The following is a 13,756-nucleotide window of genomic DNA, read 5'->3' as shown; positions in this document are numbered from 1 at the left end:
ATGCACATTTCCGAGTGGAACAACTGAATTTTGACAATTAAACAATGCAGAGCTCTAATTTGGTCATATTATATATACGAGTACGTACAGCTTGGACTACTAATAGCGCAACCGCTTGCAATGCAGAACCAACTGTATAGTGCAGTGTTTGCTCGTTTTCTGTAACTTGTACGTGCCGCACTTCTATTTCATGCGTGCATTTCGTAATATTTGTAAATCATGTGTATATTTAAATATTGTATACTTGTCTGTTCTATACTGATTTCAACATTTCTTTGTGACTTCCGTATGCACATTTCGACACTGATTGACAGTTATTTTTAACACCTTACATCGTGCACCTTTGTGTTCACAGTGTGCTGGATTCCTGATAAATTTGTTCTGCTTTGTTTTTGTTTGGTGTTGTACCTGCTTGCCAAAACTTGTATGCCCACCTGTTAAGGTCTGGGAAAGAAAGTCGACGTATTAGAAATAAATAAATAAATAAATAAAATACTATGGTCTACTGTTACTACCATTTGCCCTGCCACGAAAACAAACGTGTACAAGTATACCGCTTACTGCGCAGCACTCGAGGTGAAAGACCGGACATATGCGACTCATCACGGGCGAGGTCTCGGCCGGCATATATCCCCCGTTCAGGAGATATGCCAGCCAATGAGAGACGGCGACGAAATCGTTACGAAGGAGGCGTAGCGAACTGACGAGGAACAGAGCGCGAAGGAACGCATCTTCGGTGGGGGCGACTTGCCAGAGTACAAGAACCGATTGGTGGTCGACATTTACGAAGCTCTCCATTACGGCGTCCCTCTTAACTAAATATATGGTGGGTTTTTCGACGTAAAACCACGACTAATATTAGAACATACCTCCATCACACTCTCAAGGAAATCGAAGGGGGAAGGGAGGGGGCCATTACAAGGGCGTGTCTATAACTCGTCTGCGGTAGACTCTAAAGCCTGCTTCACATGCGAGCGACGGAGCGGCGGCGATGAGCGGCGGGAGGAGGCGCGTTCGTTTCACATGCGCCGCTGCTGTTGCGCGACGCCCGCCGCTCTAGCGGGCAGTGTTGTCCGCGGAAGGTGCCGGTTAACCACTGTTTTCAGTGGTATCTAAAAGCCGTGCTCTCCCCCAAGTGTTCATCCTTTCGCACCCGTGTGCTGCGAGGTTCATCATTAATAGCCGCTCGACTTTTACGCGTCTGTACACTGATTGAACTAAGTGTAACATGAATCTTATAACAAACAAGCAACATTTGCAGTTGCTTTTCTGTTTTGTCCTGGCTCTTTAATGTATGGTTTTTGTTGCGCGCTCATATGGAGAAGCAAATGAAAGAGTTTGCTGCCATGATTTTATTAGAACACTGTTCCAGCAAGGTGAATGCTTAAGAACTGCGAGCGTGGTCTGCGCAGCACTTCCCATGTTTCTCCGATTCATTGCTCTTGCTTTCAGCGATTTAACTTTGGGACACCGAATGAGGTTTCTGTCAGCCCAGTACCTGTCTGCTTAAGTCAAAATAAAATTTTATATAAAAGCTCTCAGTGGTAAGTTTCGGTCGTGTTTGTGGTCACCCTGTGGCATATGCGAACACACTCTTCCTCGGTATTTTCCGAATGGTCTACATTTATTCTGGCACCCGAATTTGCATGCTTCCACCATAAATAGTAAGTCTCTTAGGTTTTTCAGTGATTCAGTAAAGCACCCCAGGAAGAGTTTCACCAACGGCAGGTAGCATGGTATACGTGATACGCTCGTTGTCCTGGTTCTTTGGCGGCTGTATATACACTTGTGCGCGGCCCAGGTCAGAAACTACGCAGCGAGTTTTGCTTTAGCAGAAATTCGCGTCCACAAATGCTGCGGTGGTGAGCAGGAAAGCCGAAGTAAAACATCATTTCACGCAACACACTTTTGCTTCGCGCCCTCTCTTCATTGAGTTACACCACGAAATTCCTTTTCAGTGACCTGTGTTGAAAGCTACTTCTCAAGTCGACTGCAGCACCCGCCTTTGCTCTCTCGTTCGTGTGAACCCATTCATCTATGCACCGTCAACAAAATTCATCATTTGTTAAACCAGCAACATTTGCTGCGACACAGAAGCACGGCGTGTCATGCGGCTCCTATACGTGGGAGTAACTTTCGGTGAAACTGCAAAAAAAAGAAAGTAGTAATAATATTATTATAAAGAAGGGTACCGCACACGATTGTCACTCCGCTGGAAGCATCTTCGAGAGCAATAAAAGGAAAACAGTTGCGGTTGGACTTCACCAGTGAACATGGCCAGTTCAAGCGATGACTCTAACTTCACAAAAGTATGCGACTTCTTAAGGAGCTCGGCAAATTTTCCCCAAAGAATTCTCTTTTCATGCTTCTTGCAGAAATCCTCCATATTGACGTCCTAAAGAAGAGGTCGTTTCGCAACTTCTGCAATGAGCAACTCATTGAAAGCAGCGCGAGACATATGTGAGCCGGGGAGAGGACGGATGTCGTCTGCTACTCAGTCGGAGCGAGTTCTGCGAAACGAGTTCCCCGCAGCGCGCGCGTTCACTCCTCGACTCGGCCCCTAGCATCACGTGTCAAACGACGTCACTATTCGCTCTGCCGCTTCTGCCGCGAGTGAATTTTTCCAACTCTGGCGAATTTCACTAGAGCGAACAGTAGTCGTGGTAGAAACCTGTTTTGGCCTCGCGCGGTGGCTGCCGCTCCGCTCTTGGAGCAAAATCGCTCGCATGTGAAACAGGCTTAAGTTAACCAATGGCATTGGTTAACGGTGTCCAGTCCAATAAAGCGCCTACGCTACAACTGCCTTCCCATCACCCCGCGATTTCCCCGAGAAGTTCGCTCCTGAATCGCACGATGACGCTGCCCGGAATTCGACGCGATAAAAAGGTCAACCACACTACATGCTAACCACAGTCTAAGGCCCGTATTCACAAACCAACCTTATTTCGCCATTTTCATATCTGATTTGAGCCTCTAGCGCGTTTGATAAACAAAGCAGACCACGGTATCACAAACCAATCTTAGGCATAACTCTTACGATGTTCACGTTTTCATACCCTCATAACACATGTAGATTATTCAGAAGCTTAAAGGGACCCTGCGATACTTCCTCTGCGTGGTAAAAAAACTTCTCCTATCGCCGTGGAAGTGGGTTTCATCGCTGCCACAGCGGTAGCATATCGATAGATGCGAATTTGCTAGACGCCCACGGATAGATGGCAGTGCACGTCAAAGCACATCAGATGGTTTAAATTTTGCGAGCTCTTCAATTCGGCGTTTCTCACAATTATATCGTGGCTTCAACTAATCATTTCGTCACAAGACATCACGGCCACGCCTATATACAGCAGCGCTCTTTTAGCCGCAAACGCGACTGTTCTGCGGCATCGACGCCTTATTGCAACGTGCGGATCGCGGATTGTTGGAGCGCGGCTTAAGCCAGCATACATGTAAACGTAGGATTTCAAGCTATATCGGTCGATATCACATTTCTCGGTTCCACATTCCGCTATATAGGAAAAAAACTTGACAAGCGCAAACGAAGACGAAACACGCATAACAGGACCAGTGGTTCACTTGCAACTGGCGTCTATTTGAAACATAAATCATGACATACCTGCGCATCAAGCTCATACCTATGCACACATCGTATCGCAACAAACGGCGTATGCATAAGTCTTCGACAAGGACGAGCGGGGCTACAAGAGGGAGGGGACCCCAAAATTTTCGTCTGAAACCACACCCCCCACCCCCACCTAAAGCAAACATATTCAAACGAGAATGCATAAATTACCGATCTGCATGCCCACCTGGACGAACTCACTTGCCATGGGTGATGCTCCCCCCCCCCCCCCCCCACCCCGTGAAGAAATCCTGGCCCCCACTCCTGGCCTTCGAACACCACATTTGAAAACAAATAATCGAGTATCAAAATGCGTCGAAAGATAAAGCCACTTCCTTTTATTTCAACACAAAAGATGGCCAGCTTACACACTTATCACATGCTTTCATTATCAGGTAAGCATCGACTATTTCGAGTTCTGTTTGCTGCTCTGCCCTTCTTTTTTTTTTCTTCAACTGGATTTGTGAAATAAAGTGAAACACCAGTCTTGTTCGATGTGTCTTGTCTTCATCGTACACACTTTTCAACTTTCCTCTGATGATGTACCACCTCGCCCAAAACCAAGGTATTGTTATTGTGTTACGCAATTTTGGCGGAAAATGTGATGGTATTAAACGCACAAGAATGCATTTAAGCCAAGGGTCTTTGGCCGGGAACGTAAAAGAAAACGTATTAGGCCACGGAGCGCGTTACGCCAAATCGCATCAACAATATTTCACTGTGTAAGGGCGTACTTGGATTCTGGCTCCATGGAAAATGCGGTGACCGGAATTCGAGCCCGAGCGCTCGAGCTGCAGCAGAACTTCGGCGCTCAGCTGGCATGGCAAATGACAAAATAAAATGAAAGTACGGAATGAAGGCGGACACGAAGATTTTAATCTTGAACGAAAACACGAATGAGAAAAGACAGCAAGGAGCAAAAATATTCTGGGTGCTTTGGCACAGACGATCGTCAGTCTATTGTTTCACTATTTGTCTGTGTGCGCGGACATGCGTCTATGTGCGTGTGTGCATATGTTGAACATGAAGCAAGCACAATTACCGCGCCCGAGTGACGAGGTTTACCCAAGTCTAAGCATGGCAGTGCACATTTACCACCCCGACCCTCTGCATACTTTACCCACTATAGATACAATTTAGCCAGGTTCTCAAGCATGGGCACAGCCGAGAGCGGCCGAGTCAATAATGAATACGGAGAGCGCAGGCGAGGGCGCTCGCTGGGCGTAAATGAGGTATACCAAAACACACAAAAATTCTCTTATTCACTCTCTCTAGCACACGCACGCATATCACACGCACGCACACGCTATATATTCAAAGGGCAACACGCAACGTGAGCTGTGTCGAATGTAACAGGTGTATATGTCGCGTGGGAACCACATAGCAGTGCAGCGAGCTGTATGACTTTTCACATTTCACAGTTGGGACATCCTACCAACTGATGCCTTCATGGTTAGAGCTGCCAGAGAGAGAGAGAGAGAGCATGAACTTCGATCCTGTCCCGAATGTCGGCCTTCTATTGTAGGTACTGTCCAGGCTTCTCAACAGTGCAGGAGGAACGCAAGGAACGCGGCTGAACCTGTCTGAGAAAGAAACAAATTAGGAAGGACCCCCATACCTTGGGAATCAATGTTATGCGAAGGATGTGCATGGGAAGTAACTGTGCTGTAGTTCTTTTTTTTTTTTTGAGCGATACGTTACGGCGTGCAGCTAAAGATATGTAGAATTGCACGTCGAAGACAAATGTTTGAGAGCCGAATATGCTTTATATAACCAGCTGCTTACAGGTGTGCAAGGATGACCACTAAAACAAGGATATTACAGCAACACCAGAAGGGGTAAGCTGATACGAAGCTCTGGTGATCACGAGGATGGTAGTCCTGGATACTGCGGCAGAAATCAAGTTCAGCGGATGAAGTTTAACTGCAATTGACGTTAACCCGGCGTGATGACAGCTGTACCGTAGCGGTGCATACGTATATAAAATAAAATAGCCAGCACTGCAGGTCTTCCCGCTTACTTTAATCCAAGTGCCAGCCTAAATTATCGACACGCCATTTAAATAATCTGAGCGCCACGCTATTCAATCCATGTGGTAAACATTTAGTCGAAGCGCCGACATATTTATCCAAGTGCCAACTGAGTTAGGCCGCGTGCCAGTGAGTTTAATCCAAGTGTCACCATGTTTAATCCATTTGCGAACGGCTTTAATTCAGGTGCCAGCCAGTTTAACGCATGTACCAGAAACACATAGTGTGTAACTTTACAAAGTCTAAATGTCGGAATAATGTAAACATGGAGCAACAGGAAGAACCTTTCGCTCGCCTCTACATGCTATAGCGTTTATGAAATGAGCTGTAGTGTTATTTCCACCTAACGTTTTCGTGTCATAGCTTCAAACTAAAAAAAATTACGGCATATTCACGGGGTGAATGATGATGAATGGGCGAAGCTCCTGAGGGATTCATCGGTAAACTGTGAATCTTCCGTGTAATTCGCCCAGCCGATCATCATGTAAAGACGTGAGAAACGCTGTGTGTGTATATACACAAATCAACTTTTATTTGTTCTTAGACGATGGATGGCTTGCGATGTCCCTTGCCTCGCGCGCTCGCACATCGGGATTCTGTTTGCGAGCGCGCGCTGCTGCCGCCTTGCGCTCTCTCCGCTGTGCAGCCTTATTCATCCGGCGACTCCGAGCGCGCGCCAACAGCGAACGGATTTTATTACAACGCTCCCCCTAGCGTACGTCGCCGCACTAAATCGAACGATTGCCTTCAACCAATGACACGCGCCATATGTGACATCATTCCTATTTTATAAGATCTCGCGTCTTTCATCAACTACAAGTACCGCTTTCTAGTTTATAACATCTTGCATCTTTTCATCATCAGCTACAAGTACCACCATCTAGTAAACACTACAAGAACTAAACGAGAGGTGGCTACATGGATGGATGGATGGATGGATGGATAGATATGGCTGTACCCTTTAGATCGGGCGGTGGCTAGCGCCACCAAGCCGTAATACCTAATGAACCAAAAACTATATTTTTTTTCCTTAAAAAAAGAGTTTGAGGATTCCTACTTTGCAGTGAAGAGTTTAATTTTCACTCGTGCCTTGACTTTAGCCACCAATCAGATAACCTCCTAGTTAGGTCTACCCGCTTAAAGTTTATTTTGCCCTCCCGGTCCCTAAACCCCAGTGCTTTGAAAAACTCTGCGCCATCATCCTGAATTATAGGGTGAAGCCCTTTACAGAACATTATCAAGTGTTCGGCAGTTTCTTCTTCCTCTCCACACGCACTGCATACTGTGTCTACCCCTTCGTATTTGGCCCGATATGTCTTGGTTCGCAAAACTTCCGTTCTGGCCTCAAACAGTTGAGAACTACCCCGAGTATTATCATAGATCCTTTCCTTGGCCATTTCCTGCTTAAACGTTCCATAGATCTCTAGTGCGGACTTCTTTATCATGCCCATTCTCCACATGTCAGTCTCCGTTTCCTTCACTTTCTTCTTAACCGATAGTTCTTTTTGGTTTGGCCACCTGCTGTTTTCTAAGTATTTACCAGTCAACTTCCTGGTTCGCTTTCTCCATTTTGTATCGACATTCTTCATGTACAAGTAGCTGAAAACCTTCCTAGCCCAACGCTCTTCCCACATTTCTCTCAATCGCTTCTCAAGTTTTATCTTGCTGCTAGCTTCCCTGCCCTCAAATGATGTCCATCCCATATCACCCCGAACTCCCTGATTTGGTGTATTCCCGTGAGCTCCTAAAGCAAGCCTACCTATTCCACGTTGCTTAATTTCTAATCTTGCTTGAACTTCTGATCTCATGCACAAGACCGCATTGCCGAACGTCAGCCCAGGAACCATGACCCCTTTCCATATTCCTCTCACAACATCATACCTATTGTAATTCCACAGTGCCCTATTTTTCATGACTGCTGCATTCCTGTCACCTGCCAGTAACCTCTCACTAGGTCTAGCGTGGAGATAAATACAGGAGACATACAGGAGACGGTACCGCCATCTAGTGAACACTGCAAGAACTAAACTAGAGGTGGCTACATACAGGCTACAGGGGAAGCACAGCCCACGCCCTAAGGAGCTTCGCCCCTAAAAAAAAGTGCGTATTGATTGCATTTACGGGCAGTAAATGTATTTGCTCATAGAGTCCATGTTAGTCTATGCTTCATCGCTATTGCCTTATTACAGCTAATCTTTTACACCTTCGGATAAGCAGAGATTCATTACGTCTGCTCGGCATTTGGCGGCTTATTCGCCAAAGCGTTTCCAGTCGTCTGCTCAGCCCGGTGAGAATAATATAGTGACCTAGAGATAATACTTATTCGTTATTGATATCAGAAATAACCGCTTGAAAAACCTAATGTGCATTTATTTGGGTTCGTTTGGAATTAAGTTTTTTTTGTAAAAGCCTCAAAGGAGATACTCCTGTTTTTGTGTAACAAAATACGCTACAGTGTTGCTGAAGCGCGTTTGCTTGAAGCGCACGTGCTTCGTCGGATACACACAATTTTGTTTGAATAAAAAGATAACTAGTATGAATGACAAATATGTCTGCCGTGCTCCACATCAGGATTGTAAGTTGAAGTCTGATGTGCAATTGCCGCAATAAAACCACTTCGAATTATCTCTCACTCGCTCTGCCCTGTGAGGGCTTTGTTGGGACTCCGGGTCCTGCCGGTCTCGTTTTCGGTAGCTGGCCCCGTCGCAGGATCCATCGTCCAACAATTCAGCGAGAAGAAGCGCCCGAACGAACGACAGAGATTTATTTACATGTGGAGAAGTGATCAACTGATCCAAAGAGAGAAGAGAGAGCGATACAAAACGTCTTCGGCATTTTATAGCGCCGCGTTGTCGACACTGGGCGCATTGTCCGCATCGTCAGCCAATACGGTGGCCCCGGCACCTCGGCCACGAGGGAGGGGGAAACACCTCTCACAACACATGGAGTGGCACAACCTAACACGATGTCCATATATGCTCCTGGCGCCCTAAAAATGCCCAAACATGGTCACGAACGCACAGCAGATTCCGGAATTCTCCCGGCGAGAGGGGGGAGCCTGAATGGGGAGGTGGGGGTCGACGACACAGTCGGTCAAGAACCAGTTCTCCCCGCAACTCCTCTTGCTTGGTTCCCTAGGGCCGGTCGTAACAGTCTTTCGCGCGGGGGGGTAAAGATCTCGATGGGCTGAGGTTTGCAGCCACTGTCCGGAGAGGTCAGCGCCGGTAGTCGGTTTGGTGACGACCGTCTTTGATGAAGTAGAGGGCACCACCTGCTTCATTGTGGGCTCAACAGACATCACATACGCACATGAAAACACAACTATACTCAACCGGTGAGCGCCGGACAATTCCGCCAAACTCCACCAGGCAATTTTACCCTTTAACTGATATTAAAGGAAATACACAATTTATTCAAAATGTTACTCATACGTTAAGGTGACACAAAACAACAACACTGGAAGCACACCGAACCCGAAACCCTAGATAGCCGTGTCTTCAACGTTTTCAAACAAGTACACCTAAAAGAGTAAAAAAGAAAACAATCACTAGCCCTTGTCTAGGTCAGGAAAAAAAAATACCAGAGTTCTCGAGACATCCTCTCGCGTCAGGGACATCGACTCCAGCCATCAGCCGTTGCCACGGAGTACACCCTTTTTGTAGCGTATTTCAAACGTATATTGTTGCAAAACGAGGCTCCAACGCAGCAGGCGGCCGTTCTTAGAGGACATGGTCTGTAGCCAGGTGAGAGGACAATGGTCCACTTCCACAATGAACTTGCTTCCGGCAATATAACAAGCCAGTTTCTGGACTGCCCAAACCAAGCACGCACATTCCTTTTCGCTAGCGCTGTAAACCTGCTCGCGAAGGGTGAGTTTCCGGCTAACATAGAGGACGGGATGCTCTTCATCCCCCTCATCCCATTGACTAAGAACTGCCCCCATGCCTCTATGACTAGCGTCGCATTGGACTATGAAAGGCCTCGAGTAGTCCGGTGAACTAAGCAAAGGTTGGCTCGACAAGGCCGCTTTCAAAACGCGGAAAGCCTTTTCTTTCTCCTCATCCCAGTCGACCATTTGGGGCTCGGTCTTGCGCAACGCGTCAGTAAGAGTGCTGGCAATGTCGGAATATCTAGGGATGTACTTACGATAGTAACCAGCTATTCCCAGAAAAGCCCGAATATCGGTTTTTGTTCGGGGCTGGGGAAAGTCTCGGATAGCTGCCACTTTCATTTCAGAGGGACGGCGATGCCCTCGACCGATAACATGCCCGAGATAGAGTGCTTGTGCTAGCTGCTTGTGCTAGCTGTGCTAGCTGTGCTAGATGCTTGTGCTAGCTGACCCTTGGGCGCCTTTACCGTTAAACCTGCTTCGCGTAGGCGTGTCAGTACTGCTCTCAAATGCGCCAAGTGTTCTGGCCAGGACGAGGAAAACACGGCGACGTCGTCCAAGTAAGGCAATGCGAAGTCCTCTTGACCCCGCAAAACCTTATCCATTAAGTTTGAAAAACAGTAAGGCGCGTTCTTTAGGCCGAAACTCAACACTTTAGGGCGGAATGTCCCCAATGGTGAAATTAATGCAGCATACCGGCTCGCCCTCTCAGTGAGCGGCACCTGCCAGTAACCTCTCACTAGGTCTAGCGTGGAGATAAATTCCGCGCTGCTTACCCTCTCGACGCGTTCCTCAATGTGGGGCATTGGGTATGTCTGATCCTTGGTGATGAGGTTTAACTTACGATAGTCTACGCAAGGACGCGGATCTTTGCCGGGTACCTCCATAAGAATTAACGGGGAAGTGTAATCACTTTCACACGGCTCAATCACGCCCAATTCCAGCATCCTGTTAACCTCTGCTTTTATTAGCTCAAGCCGGCGAGGTGACACCCGATACGTCTTAGATTTATTTATTATACCTCAAAAACGCCAGGGAGGGGTGTTACATGAGGGGTGGGCAATACAGGGTTTCTTCCATGTGCGCTTTGAAAAGAATGGGGCTGGAGTGGCGCACGACGTGGGACGGAAGGTCATTCCAATCCTTCGCTGTCTGAACGAAGAATGACCGAAGGTGAGCAGTTGTACGGGCATGCGCAGGGTAAACTGGGTAGTTGTGGTTAGTGCGGGAAGATATGCGATGCGCGGGCATGATAACAGATGCGTCGGACAGTGAGTGAAAAAATTTATGAAAAAGAGCTAATCTAGCGACTTTGCGTCGCAGTTCAAGGCTGGGAAGATGTGCTTTAATCTTTAAGTTAGTAACGCTTGTGTGGCGCGAGTAATCAGAATATATAAACCTAGATGCTCTATTTTGGACAGATTCTAATGTTTTGGATAGATTAGGTTGGTGGGGATCCCAGACGGCGCAAGCGTATTCAAGCTTCGGACGGACTAGTGTTTGATATGCTAAAAGTTTAACAGAAGGGGGAGCAAGTCGTAAATTTCTTCTTAGGTAACCAAGGACTTTGTTTTCTTCGTTAGAAATGTTTGTTATGGGGGAGGACCAAGTAAGATCTGGCGTAATGTTTATACCTAAATATTTGTAGGAATTCACCAGGGATATTTCGCAACCAGAAAAAAAGTATGAAGTAGCCGGGTGAGATTTCCTGCGATGAAAAGAGATGACGGAGGTTTTCCTAATGTTCAAAGTCATGAGCCATTTTTTGCACCAGGTTTCTATAGTTATTAGATCATTTTGAAGGATCTGGGAGTCATTAGGGCAGTTAATAGGACTATAAATCACGCAATCGTCAGCGAATAGACGGATTTGGGACGATATATTGCTAGGTAGGTCGTTAACATAAATTAAAAATAGAAGGGGACCGAGCACCGTACCCTAAGGTACACCTGAAAGGACAGGACGCGTGGTAGATGATGTCTGGTTGGAGTAAACGAACTGTTCCCGGTTTGACAAAAAATTTCGTATCCATTCTAGAACTGCTGGGTCAATGTTTAAGCGGGAAAGGTTTAAAAAAGGCGTTTATGGGGTACTTTATCGAAAGCTTTTTCAAAATCTAGGAAAAGGGTGTCTACAGGAACATTCTGATCTATACTTGAGCTGATGTCGTTAATAAAGAGCGCTAGTTGTGTGTCACAGGAGAGGCCTTTCTGAAATCCGTGCTGACTGGGATGGAAAAAGTTTACAGAGATCAGGAATTTGACTGTTTGAGAATAAATTATATGTTCTATTATTTTAGAGCACACGCATGTTAGTGACATGGGCCGGTAGTTTGAAGGCTAGGATGACGGACCTTTTTTGGGTATCGGAATGACCTTGCCAACCTTCCAGTCCCGTGGCACCACTCCAGATGACAGTGATTGCTGGAGGATGTGCGACAATATGACAGCACAGAGATGTTTGGTATTTTTTAAAACTTTAGAATTAATACAATCAATACCAGCTGATGACGTCACTTTTAAGGAATCAATGACTTGTATGATGCCATTTGGTTCGAAAATGACACTGGGCATAGCAGGGCAATCATGGGACGGCACACATGAAGATACATCGGGAACACATGAAAATGCATCGTCAGGTTCATCAGTAAACACTGAGCAAAACGTGGAGTTTAGTGTTTCGGCGACCTTGAACTCCGGGATGGGAATAGTATCTTCATCTAGTAAAGAAATGGCTTTAGCATGGGTTGGGTTGATAGTGTTCCAGAACTTTTTGGGGTTTGTGCGTAGCATGTCTGGTAGGGTTGACGAGAAGAACGTCCGCTTAGCGTCCAAGATCATGGATGCGTAAAGTTTTTCAGTCTCACGATAGTTTTCCCTAGCGTTACTGGATTTTGATTTTTTGGCTGACCGATATTGTCTTTTCTTTTTGTTGCTAAGTCGTTTCAAAGTATTATTGTACCATGGCGAAGTAGGCCGTTCTGTGATGGTAACTGTGGGAATGTACATGTTTATTAATTGCTGCATTTTGTTTTTGAAGAGATCCCAGTTCTCGTCAACAGAACGTTTGGAAAAATCCACGAGGAACCAAACGGAAAAGAAAGGTAGTTCATCATTCATTCCTTGATAATCTGCTTTGTTGTATAGGGTTATCGTCTTTTTTACTTTTTTTTGGATTGGGCAAGTTGCATTGAAAAGTGGCATGAATGACGGCATGATCACTGAAGCTGCTCGGACTAGAAACGGACGAAACTTTATCTGGTTGGGTCGTGAGAAATAAATCCAGTAAGCTTGATGAATTAAAAGTCGTTCGCGTAGGAAAGCTAATCATTTGAGATAAGTTGAAAGTAAGGCAAGTATCTATGAAGACACTTTCAGTGTTCGGTTTCGACATTGCTAATGCTAGATCAGACCAAGTTATCGCCGGAAAGTTAAAATCACCAAGGAGGAGAATAGGGGCGTTATCCGATGCTGACGTTAATAGTTGTAGAGCATCATGAAGCTCACCAACGAAAGAAGGATCGGAATCAGGGGGGCGATAGCAGATGCCAATGACAACGGGTGGAACGGCAGCTTTGCAGTGAATAAAGACTACTTCAAGACTCGAAGGAATGTCGACAGCGCAGCATTGTAAACTGTGGTGAGCGGCGATTAACACTCCACCACCCCGCTTGTTTTTGCGATCGCAACGGAAAATATCGAAGTTGTTGAACAGAGGAAGCAATTCAGAGTCCAAGATAGATGCATTAAGCCACGTTTCGGTTAGGAGAACTAAGTTACAGTCACTTGCTTGAATTAGGCTGTGCAAGGCATCGCGTTTGGGCAGTAGACTCCTAATATTAGTATAGATGAGCGAAATAAGGTTTACATTAGACTCGGTACGGACTTTAGCAGATAGCTACGGGGCACGTGGGACTACCATTTGCGTAGTCGGATCAAGAATGTAGGTGACCTTATCGATGGTTAATTTTCGGTATGCAAGTTTATAGGGTCGGGACTGGGCTTTGCCAAACGCAATCAGCTGCTTGTGTATCAAGCGGGTGTTAGGCGAGTAATCTTGCGAAATGCTATACGTGGTATTTTTCAGCTTATTTGCGTTAGAAAGAATACGGTCTTTATCTTTGAAATGCGTGAACTTCACAATGATCGGTCTATTTTTGTTAGAATGGAAAGATCCCAGTCGATGTGCGCGGTCAATATCACGTGGGTTGAGCGT

This window comes from Rhipicephalus microplus, unplaced genomic scaffold (genome assembly GCF_043290135.1).
Source record: "Rhipicephalus microplus isolate Deutch F79 unplaced genomic scaffold, USDA_Rmic scaffold_36, whole genome shotgun sequence".
Lineage (NCBI taxonomy): Eukaryota > Metazoa > Arthropoda > Arachnida > Ixodida > Ixodidae > Rhipicephalus > Rhipicephalus microplus.
Note: the sequence above shows the minus strand (reverse complement) of the source record.